Source organism: Nerophis lumbriciformis, unplaced genomic scaffold, assembly GCF_033978685.3.
Source record: "Nerophis lumbriciformis unplaced genomic scaffold, RoL_Nlum_v2.1 HiC_scaffold_46, whole genome shotgun sequence".
In the NCBI taxonomy this organism is placed as follows: domain Eukaryota; kingdom Metazoa; phylum Chordata; class Actinopteri; order Syngnathiformes; family Syngnathidae; genus Nerophis; species Nerophis lumbriciformis.
In genome coordinates this window covers 167,501-177,500 of record NW_027316588.1, presented here as the reverse complement: position 1 = coordinate 177,500, position 10,000 = coordinate 167,501, and positions in this window count along the sequence as shown.

Below are 10,000 nucleotides of genomic sequence, written 5' to 3'. Positions count from 1 at the left end.
GCCGACCTGCTATGGTTCTCCACCTGGGTCAGGAAAGCAAAATTGTCCCTCTCCTCGCTGGAAGTCCAAAAAAAGGCGTGAATTTGACTAAGTGCCTAGGAGGATGTCCCTTTAAGAAGGCCGACGTGCTATGGTTCTCCACCTGGGTCAGGAAAGCAAAATTGTCCCTCTCCTCGCTGGAAGTCCAAAAAAAAGGCGTGAATTTGACTAAGTGCCTAGGAGCATTTCCCTTTAAGAAGGCCGACGTGCTATGGTTCTCCACCTGGGTCAGGAAAGCAAAATTGTCCCTCTCCTCGCTGGAAGTCCAAAAAAAAGGCGTAAATTTGACTAAGTGCCTAGGAGGATGTCCCTTAAAGAAGGCCGACGTGCTATGGTTCTCCACCTGGGTCTGGAACGCCAAATTAGTCCCTCTCCTCGCTGGAAGTCCAAAAAAAGGCGTGAATTTGACTAAGTGCCTAGGAGGATGTCCCTTTAAGAAGGCCGACGTGCTATGGTTCTCCACCTGGGTCAGGAAAGCAAAATTGTCCCTCTCCTCGCTGGAAGTCCAAAAAAAAGGCGTGAATTTGACTAAGTGCCTAGGAGCATTTCCCTTTAAGAAGGCCTACGTGCTATGGTTCTCCACCTGGGTCTGGAACGCCAAATTAGTCCCTCTCCTCGCTGGAAGTCCAAAAAAAGGCGGAAATTTGACTAAGTGCCTGGGAGGATGTCCCTTTAAGAAGGCCGACGTGCTATGGTTCTCCACCCGGGTCCGGAACTCAAAATTAGTCCCTCTCCTAGTTGGAAGTCATCAAAAAAAGGCGGAAATTTGACTAAGTGCCATCATTTTAGAGTACCAGGACTATAGTGGGGGAATTGGAGCCCTCTGGTGGACACTCGCTGCAAATGCACCCTGAATTAAAGACATTATTTCCAGTTCTTTTGGGGCCCTATTTTCAGGCGTAAATTTGACTAAGTGTCTAGGGGCATGTCCCTTTAAGAAGGCCGACGTGCTATGGTTCTCCACCTGGGTCTGGAACGCCAAATTAGTCCCTCTCCTCGCTGGAAGTCCAAAAAAAAAGGCGTGAATTTGACTAAGTGCCTAGGAGCATTTCCCTTTAAGAAGGCCGACGTGCTATGGTTCTCCACCTGGGTCAGGAAAGCAAAATTGTCCCTCTCCTCGCTGGAAGTCCAAAAAAAAGGCGTGAATTTGACTAAGTGCCTAGGAGCATTTCCCTTTAAGAAGGCCGACGTGCTATGGTTCTCCACCTGGGTCAGGAAAGCAAAATTGTCCCTCTCCTCGCTGGAAGTCCAAAAAAAAGGCGTGAATTTGACTAAGTGCCTAGGAGGATGTCCCTTTAAGAAGGCTGACCTGCTATGGTTCTCCACCCGGGTACGGAAAGCAAAATTAGTCCCTCTCCTCGCTGGAAGTCCAAAAAAAAGGCGTGAATTTGACTAAGTGCCTAGGAGGATGTCCCTTTAAGAAGGCCGACGTGCTATGGTTCTCCACCTGGGTCAGGAAAGCAAAATTGTCCCTCTCCTCGCTGGAAGTCCAAAAAAAAGGCGTGAATTTGACTAAGTGCCTAGGAGCATTTCCCTTTAAGAAGGCCGACGTGCTATGGTTCTCCACCTGGGTCAGGAAAGCAAAATTGTCCCTCTCCTCGCTGGAAGTCCAAAAAAAAGGCGTGAATTTGACTAAGTGCCTAGGAGCATTTCCCTTTAAGAAGGCCGACGTGCTATGGTTCTCCACCTGGGTCAGGAAAGCAAAATTGTCCCTCTCCTCGCTGGAAGTCCAAAAAAAAGGCGTGAATTTTTGGGGCCCTATAATTAGTCCCTCTCCTAGCTGGAAGTCCAAAAAAAAAGGCGTGAATTTGACTAAGTGCCTAGGAGGATGTCCCTTTAAGAAGGCCGACGTGCCTTGGTTCTACACCTGGGTACGGAACGCCAAATTAGTCCCTCTCCTCGCTGGAAGTCCAAAAAAAAGGCGTGAATTTGACTAAGTGCCTAGGAGGATGTCCCTTTAAGAAGGCTGACCTGCTATGGTTCTCCACCCGGGTACGGAAAGCAAAATTAGTCCCTCTCCTCGCTGGAAGTCCAAAAAAAAGGCGTAAATTTGACTAAGTGCCTAGGAGGATGTCCCTTAAAGAAGGCCGACGTGCTATGGTTCTCCACCTGGGTCTGGAACGCCAAATTAGTCCCTCTCCTCGCTGGAAGTCCAAAAAAAAGGCGTGAATTTGACTAAGTGCCTAGGAGGATGTCCCTTTAAGAAGGCCGACGTGCTATGGTTCTCCACCTGGGTCAGGAAAGCAAAATTGTCCCTCTCCTCGCTGGAAGTCCAAAAAAAAGGCGTGAATTTGACTAAGTGCCTAGGAGCATTTCCCTTTAAGAAGGCCGACGTGCTATGGTTCTCCACCCGGGTACGGAAAGCAAAATTAGTCCCTCTCCTCGCTGGAAGTCCAAAAAAAAGGCGTAAATTTGACTAAGTGCCTAGGAGGATGTCCCTTTAAGAAGGCTGACCTGCTATGGTTCTCCACCCGGGTGCGGAAAGCAAAATTAGTCCCTCTCCTCGCTGGAAGTCCAAAAAAAAGGCGGAAATTTGACTAAGTGCCTAGGAGCATTTCCCTTTAAGAAGGCCGACCTGCTATGGTTCTCCACCCGGGTCCGGAACTCAAAATTAGTCCCTCTCCTAGTTGGAAGTCATCAAAAAAAGGCGGAAATTTGACTAAGTGCCATCATTTTAGAGTACCAGGACTATAGCTGGGGAATTGGAGCCCTCTGGTGGACACTCGCTGCAAATGCACCCTGAATTAAACACATTATTTCCAGTTCTTTTGGTGTTCCCGGGGAATGAGAGGCCTTTTGTGGGCCAGAAAGAGTGGGGGACCCTTGGAGCCCCTATTTTCAGACAGTTTGGCTTATTTCGGTGACGCCGGGGCGTCCATCAGGTCTTCCCGGGGAATGAGAGGCCTTTTGTGGCCATATGTCAACAAAAGAGTGGGGAAATGGAGCCCTCCGGTGGACTCCCGCTGCAAATGCACCCCCCAAATTAAAGACATTAATTCCAGGCCTTTTGGGGCCCTATATTCAGACGGTGTGTAGCCCTCCAGTGGACTCCCGCCTCCAATGCACCCCCCAAATTAAAGGCATCACCCCCCAAATTAAAGGCATCATTTCCAGTTCTTTTGGGGCCCTATTTTCAGACAGTTTGGCGGATTTCCTTGACGCCGGGGAGTCCTACAGGTGTTCCCGGGGAATGAGAGGCCTTTTGTGGGCCAGAAAGAGTGGGGAACCCTTGGAGCCCCTATTTTCAGACAGTTTGGCTTATTTCGGTGACGCCGGGGCGTCCATCAGGTCTTCCCGGGGAATGAGAGGCCTTTTGTGGCCATATGTCAACAAAAGAGTGGGGAAATGGAGCCCTCCGGTGGACTCCCGCTGCAAATGCACCCCCCAAATTAAAGACATTAATTCCAGGCCTTTTGGGGCCCTATATTCAGACGGTGTGTAGCCCTCCAGTGGACTCCCGCCTCCAATGCACCCCCCAAATTAAAGGCATCACCCCCCAAATTAAAGGCATCATTTCCAGTTCTTTTGGGGCCCTATTTTCAGACAGTTTGGCGGATTTCCTTGACGCCGGGGAGTCCTACAGGTGTTCCCGGGGAATGAGAGGCCTTTTGTGGGCCAGAAAGAGTGGGGAACCCTTGGAGCCCCTATTTTCAGACAGTTTGGCTTATTTCGGTGACGCCGGGGCGTCCATCAGGTCTTCCCGGGGAATGAGAGGCCTTTTGTGGCCATATGTCAACAAAAGAGTGGGGAAATGGAGCCCTCCGGTGGACTCCCGCTGCAAATGCACCCCCCAAATTAAATACATTAATTCCAGGCCTTTTGGGGCCCTATATTCAGACGGTGTGGAGCCCTCCAGTGGACTCCCGCCTCCAATGCACCCCCATAATTATAGACATCACCCCCCAAATTAAACACATTATTTCCAGTTCTTTTGGGCCCCTATTTTCAGCCGGTTTGGCGTATTTCCTTGACGCCGGGGAGTCCTACAGGTGTTCCCGGGGAATGAGAGGCCTTTTGTGGGCCAGAAAGAGTGGGGAACCCTTGGAGCCCCTATTTTCAGACAGTTTGCCGTATTTCGGTGACGCCGGGGCGTCCGTCAGGTCTTCCCGGGGAATGTGAGGCCTTTCGTGGGCCATATTTTCAGACAGATTGGCCTGTTTCAGTGACGCCGAGGCGTCCATCAGGTCTTCCCGGGGAGTGTGAGGCCTTTTGGGGCCCTATTTTCAGACAGAAAAAAAAGAAAAGTAACCCTTACACTACAAAGGACAGCGGGGAAACGCCCCCCCCAGCAAAGTCACAGGGGAAGTGGGGTAGACAAGTGGAGAGTGTCTGGGGAAAAGTCCACAAAATGATCAAAAATCACACCCAGGTACGAGTGCCACAAGTCCCGCCGCGTTCCACCAGTGTCACGGGGTGCCTGACATGTCCAAAACGCACCCAGCAAAGGCGCACTGTGATTGGGAAGAAAAGTTGGAAAAGTGGGCAAAAGTCCGGAAAAATGACCAAAAACCACACCCAGGTTAGAGCCCCACACGTCCTGCAGTCGCACCCGAGTCCTGGGATGCCCAACATGTCCAAAAAAATCAAAAAAAGCCCAAAAAATCAAAAAAATCCCCGGGCCGTATCTTGGACGCCGGCGTACCGCGTTCGGCCCTCGTGCCGTAGTTTGGCGACCGATTGTAAAAATTTGCCGCGACCGGCTAGTTTTTTTCCTTGGAGTAAATAGAGAGTAGATCCAGCAGAAAATATGCACTATAAACAAAGAGAGGGAGTTTGGAGGGGGGCAAAAACGCCCTCTTGGAACTTAGTCCCGCCGCGTTCCACCAGGGTTCCGGGGTGCCTGACATGTCCACGACGCACCCAGCAAAGGCGCACTGTGATTGGGAAGAAAAGTTGGGAAAGTGGGCAAAAGTCCCAAATTTGATTCAAAATCACACCCAGGTTCGAGTCCCACAAGTCCCGCCGCGTTCCACCAGGGTTCCGGGGTGCCTGACATGTCCACGACGCACCCAGCAAAGGCGCACTGTGATTGGGAAGAAAAGTTGGGAAAGTGGGCAAAAGTCCCGAATTTGGTCCAAAATCACACCCAGGTTCGAGTCCCACAAGTCCCGCCGCGTTCCACCAGGGTTCCGGGGTGCCTACAATGTCCACAACGCACCCAGCAAAGGCGCACTGTGATTGGGAAGAAAAGTTGGGAAAGTGGGCAAAAGTCCCGAATTTGGTCCAAAATCACACCCAGGTTCGAGTCCCACAAGTCCCGCCGCGTTCCACCAGTGTCTCGGGGTGCCTACAATGTCCACAACGCACCCAGCAAAGGCGCACTGTGATTGGGAAGAAAAGTTGGGAAAGTGGGCAAAAGTCCCGAATTTGGTCCAAAATCACACCCAGGTTCGAGTCCCACAAGTCCCGCCGCGTTCCACCAGGGTTCCGGGGTGCCTACAATGTCCACAACGCACCCAGCAAAGGCGCACTGTGATTGGGAAGAAAAGTTGGGAAAGTGGGCAAAAGTCCCGAATTTGGTCCAAAATCACACCCAGGTTCGAGTCCCACAAGTCCCGCCGCGTTCCACCAGTGTCTCGGGGTGCCTACAATGTCCACAACTTACCCAGCAAAGGCGCACTGTGATTGGGAAGAAAAGTTGGGAAAGTGGGCAAAAGTCCCGAATTTGGTCCAAAATCACCCAAAATCACACCCAGGTTCGAGTCCCACAAGTCCCGCCGCGTTCCACCAGGGTTCCGGGGTGCCTACAATGTCCACAACGCACCCAGCAAAGGCGCACTGTGATTGGGAAGAAAAGTTGGGAAAGTGGGCAAAAGTCCCGAATTTGGTCCAAAATCACACCCAGGTTCGAGTCCCACAAGTCCCGCCGCGTTCCACCAGTGTCTCGGGGTGCCTACAATGTCCACAACTCACCCAGCAAAGGCGCACTGTGATTGGGAAGAAAAGTTGGGAAAGTGGGCAAAAGTCCCGAATTTGGTCCAAAATCACACCCAGGTTCGAGTCCCACAAGTCCCGCCGCGTTCCACCAGGGTTCAGGGGCGCCTACAATGTCCACAACTTACCCAGCAAAGGCGCACTGTGATTGGGAAGAAAAGTTGGGAAAGTGGGCAAAAGTCCCGAATGTGGTCCAAAATCACACCCAGGTTCGAGTCCCACAAGTCCCGCCGCGTTCCACCAGGGTTCCGGGGTGCCTACAATGTCCACGACGCACCCAGCAAAGGCGCACTGTGATTGGGAAGAAAAGTTGGGAAAGTGGGCAAAAGTCCCGAATTTGGTCCAAAATCACACCCAGGTTCGAGTCCCACAAGTCCCGCCGCGTTCCACCAGGGTTCCGGGGTGCCTACAATGTCCACAACGCACCCAGCAAAGGCGCACTGTGATTGGGAAGAAAAGTTGGGAAAGTGGGCAAAAGTCCCGAATTTGGTCCAAAATCACACCCAGGTTCGAGTCCCACAAGTCCCGCCGCGTTCCACCGGTGTCCCGGGGGTGCCTGGCATGTCCACAACTTACCCAGCAAAGGCGCACTGTGATTGGGAAGAAAAGTTGGGAAAGTGGGCAAAAGTCCCGAATTTGGTCCAAAATCACACCCAGGTTCGAGTCCCACAAGTCCCGCCGCGTTCCACCAGGGTTCCGGGGTGCCTACAATGTCCACAACGCACCCAGCAAAGGCGCACTGTGATTGGGAAGAAAAGTTGGGAAAGTGGGCAAAAGTCCCGAATTTGGTCCAAAATCACACCCAGGTTCGAGTCCCGCAAGTCCCGCCGCGTTCCACCAGGGTTCCGGGGTGCCTACAATGTCCACAACGCACCCAGCAAAGGCGCACTGTGATTGGGAAGAAAAGTTGGGAAAGTGGGCAAAAGTCCCGAATTTGGTCCAAAATTATGCCCGGGTTGGAGTCCCACAAGTCCCGCCGCGTTCCACCAGGGTTCCGGGGTGCCTACAATGTCCACGACGCACCCAGCAAAGGCGCACTGTGATTGGGAAGAAAAGTTGGGAAAGTGGGCAAAAGTCCCGAATTTGGTCCAAAATCACACCCAGGTTCGAGTCCCACAAGTCCCGCCGCGTTCCACCAGGGTTCCGGGGTGCCTACAATGTCCACAACGCACCCAGCAAAGGCGCACTGTGATTGGGAAGAAAAGTTGGGAAAGTGGGCAAAAGTCCCGAATTTGGTCCAAAATCACACCCAGGTTCGAGTCCCACAAGTCCCGCCGCGTTCCACCAGGGTTCCGGGGCGCCTACAATGTCCACGACGCACCCAGCAAAGGCGCACTGTGATTGGGAAGAAAAGTTGGGAAAGTGGGCAAAAGTCCCGAATTTGGTCCAAAATCACACCCAGGTTCGAGTCCCACAAGTCCCGCCGCGTTCCACCAGGGTTCCGGGGTGCCTACAATGTCCACGACGCACCCAGCAAAGGCGCACTGTGATTGGGAAGAAAAGTTGGGAAAGTGGGCAAAAGTCCCGAATTTGGTCCAAAATCACACCCAGGTTCGAGTCCCACAAGTCCCGCCGCGTTCCACCAGTGTCTCGGGGGTGCCTACAATGTCCACAACTTACCCAGCAAAGGCGCACTGTGATTGGGAAGAAAAGTTGGGAAAGTGGGCAAAAGTCCCGAATTTGATCCAAAATTATGCCCGGGTTGGAGTACCACGAGTCCGGCCGCGTTCCACCGGTGTCCCGGGGGTGCCTGGCATGTCCACAACTTACCCAGCAAAGGCGCACTGTGATTGGGAAGAAAAGTTGGGAAAGTGGGCAAAAGTCCCGAATTTGATCCAAAATTATGCCCGGGTTGGAGTACCACGAGTCCGGCCGCGTTCCACCGGTGTCCCGGGGGTGCCTGCCATGTCCACGACGCACCCAGCAAAGGCGCACTGTGATTGGGAAGAAAAGTTGGGAAAGTGGGCAAAAGTCCCGAATTTGATCCAAAATTATGCCCGGGTTGGAGTACCACGAGTCCGGCCGCGTTCCACCGGTGTCCCGGGGGTGCCTGCCATGTCCACAACTTACCCAGCAAAGGCGCACTGTGATTGGGAAGAAAAGTTGGGAAAGTGGGCAAAAGTCCCGAATTTGATCCAAAATTATGCCCGGGTTGGAGTACCACGAGTCCGGCCGCGTTCCACCGGTGTCCCGGGGGTGCCTGCCATGTCCACAACTTACCCAGCAAAGGCGCACTGTGATTCAGAAGAAAAGTTGGGAAAGTGGGGAAAAAAAGGACCGGAAAATATCCAAAATTATGCCCGGGTTGGAGTACCACGAGTCCGGCCGCGTTCCACCGGTGTCCCGGGGGTGCCTGGCACGTCCACAACTTACCCAGCAAAGGCGCACTGTCAGTGGGGAAGACCAAACATGTCTCGGATTTTTTCCAAGTACCTTAACGAGAGAGGCTAAAAAGCACCTGTTTTTACCTTCTCTCGTTGTTGTACTTAGAAAAAAAACGAGAAAATAAAAAATCTGGGTTTTTTTCTAAGTACCTTAACGAGAGAGGCTAAAAAAAACCATTTTTTACCTTCTCTCGTTGTTGTACTTAGAAAAAAAACGAGAAAAAAATTTTTCCCCATTCATTTCAATGGGAGTTCATTTTTTTTTTGGGATTTTTTCTAAGTACCTTAACGAGAGAGGCTTAATTTTTCACCTACTTTTTACCTTCTCTCGATTTTTCGTTTTTTACCTGGTCGACCAAAACACCTCCATCTCGTTACTATGTGCACCATGTCTGACAGGCTGAAATCACAGGGAACGCGTCCGAGTCAAAGTGAGCTATTTTCGGACACAAATATGGTGTTTTTCCCCTCTATCCTCTGGTTCTTTTTTCAAACTGATCTTCCAGCATCTGAGCGACAGGGGCTCATGCAGACACCTGTGTCCGCCCGAGGGGCGCCTTCCCGGACACATATATGGTGCTTCCCCCCTCTTTACCCCGGTCCTTTTTCAAACTGATCTTCCAGCATCTGAGCGACAGGGGCTCATGCAGACACCTGTGTCCGCCCGAGGGGCGCCTTCCCGGACACATATATGGTGCTTCCCCCCTCTTTACCCCGGTCCTTTTTCAAACTGATCTTCCAGCATCTGAGCGACAGGGGCTCATGCAGACACCTGTGTCCGCCCGAGGGGCGCCTTCCCGGACACATATATGGTGCTTCCCCCCTCTTTACCCCGGTCCTTTTTCAAACTGCTCTTCCAGCATCTGAGCGACAGGGGCTCATGCAGACACCTGTGTCCGCCCGAGGGGCGCCTTCCCGGACACATATATGGTGCTTTCCCCCTCTTTACCCCGGTCCTTTTTCAAACTGCTCTTCCAGCTTCTGAGCGACAGGGGCTCATGCAGACACCTGTGTCCGCCTAAGGGGCGCTATCTCGGACACATTTTCAACTTTTCCCGCATGAATGAAATCCTGGAACTGATTCCACCCAGGTACTTAGGACTTCCAGGGCTTGAGCGACAGGGGCTCTGTCCGGAGCGTGTGTCCGCCTAGGGGGCGCTGTCCCGGACACATTTTCAACTTTTCCCGCATGGATGAAATCCTGGAACTGATTCCACCCAGGTACTTAGGGCTTCCAGGGCTTGAGCGACAGGGGCTCTGTCCGGAGCGTGTGTCCGCCTAGGGGGCGCTGTCTCGGACACATTTTCAACTTTTCCCGCATGGATGAAATCCTGGAACTGATTCCACCCAGGTACTTAGGGCTTCCAGGGCTTGAGCGACAGGGGCTCTGTCCGGAGCGTGTGTCCGCCTAGGTGGCGCTGTCTCGGACACATTTTCAACTTTTCCCGCATGAATGAAATCCTGGAACTGATTCCACCCAGGTACTTAGGGCTTCCAGGGCTTGAGCGACAGGGGCTCTGTCCGGAGCGTGTGTCCGCCTAGGGGGCGCTGTCTCGGACACATTTTCAACTTTTCCCGCATGAATGAAATCCTGGAACTGATTCCACCCAGGTACTTAGGACTTCCAGGGCTTGAGCGACAGG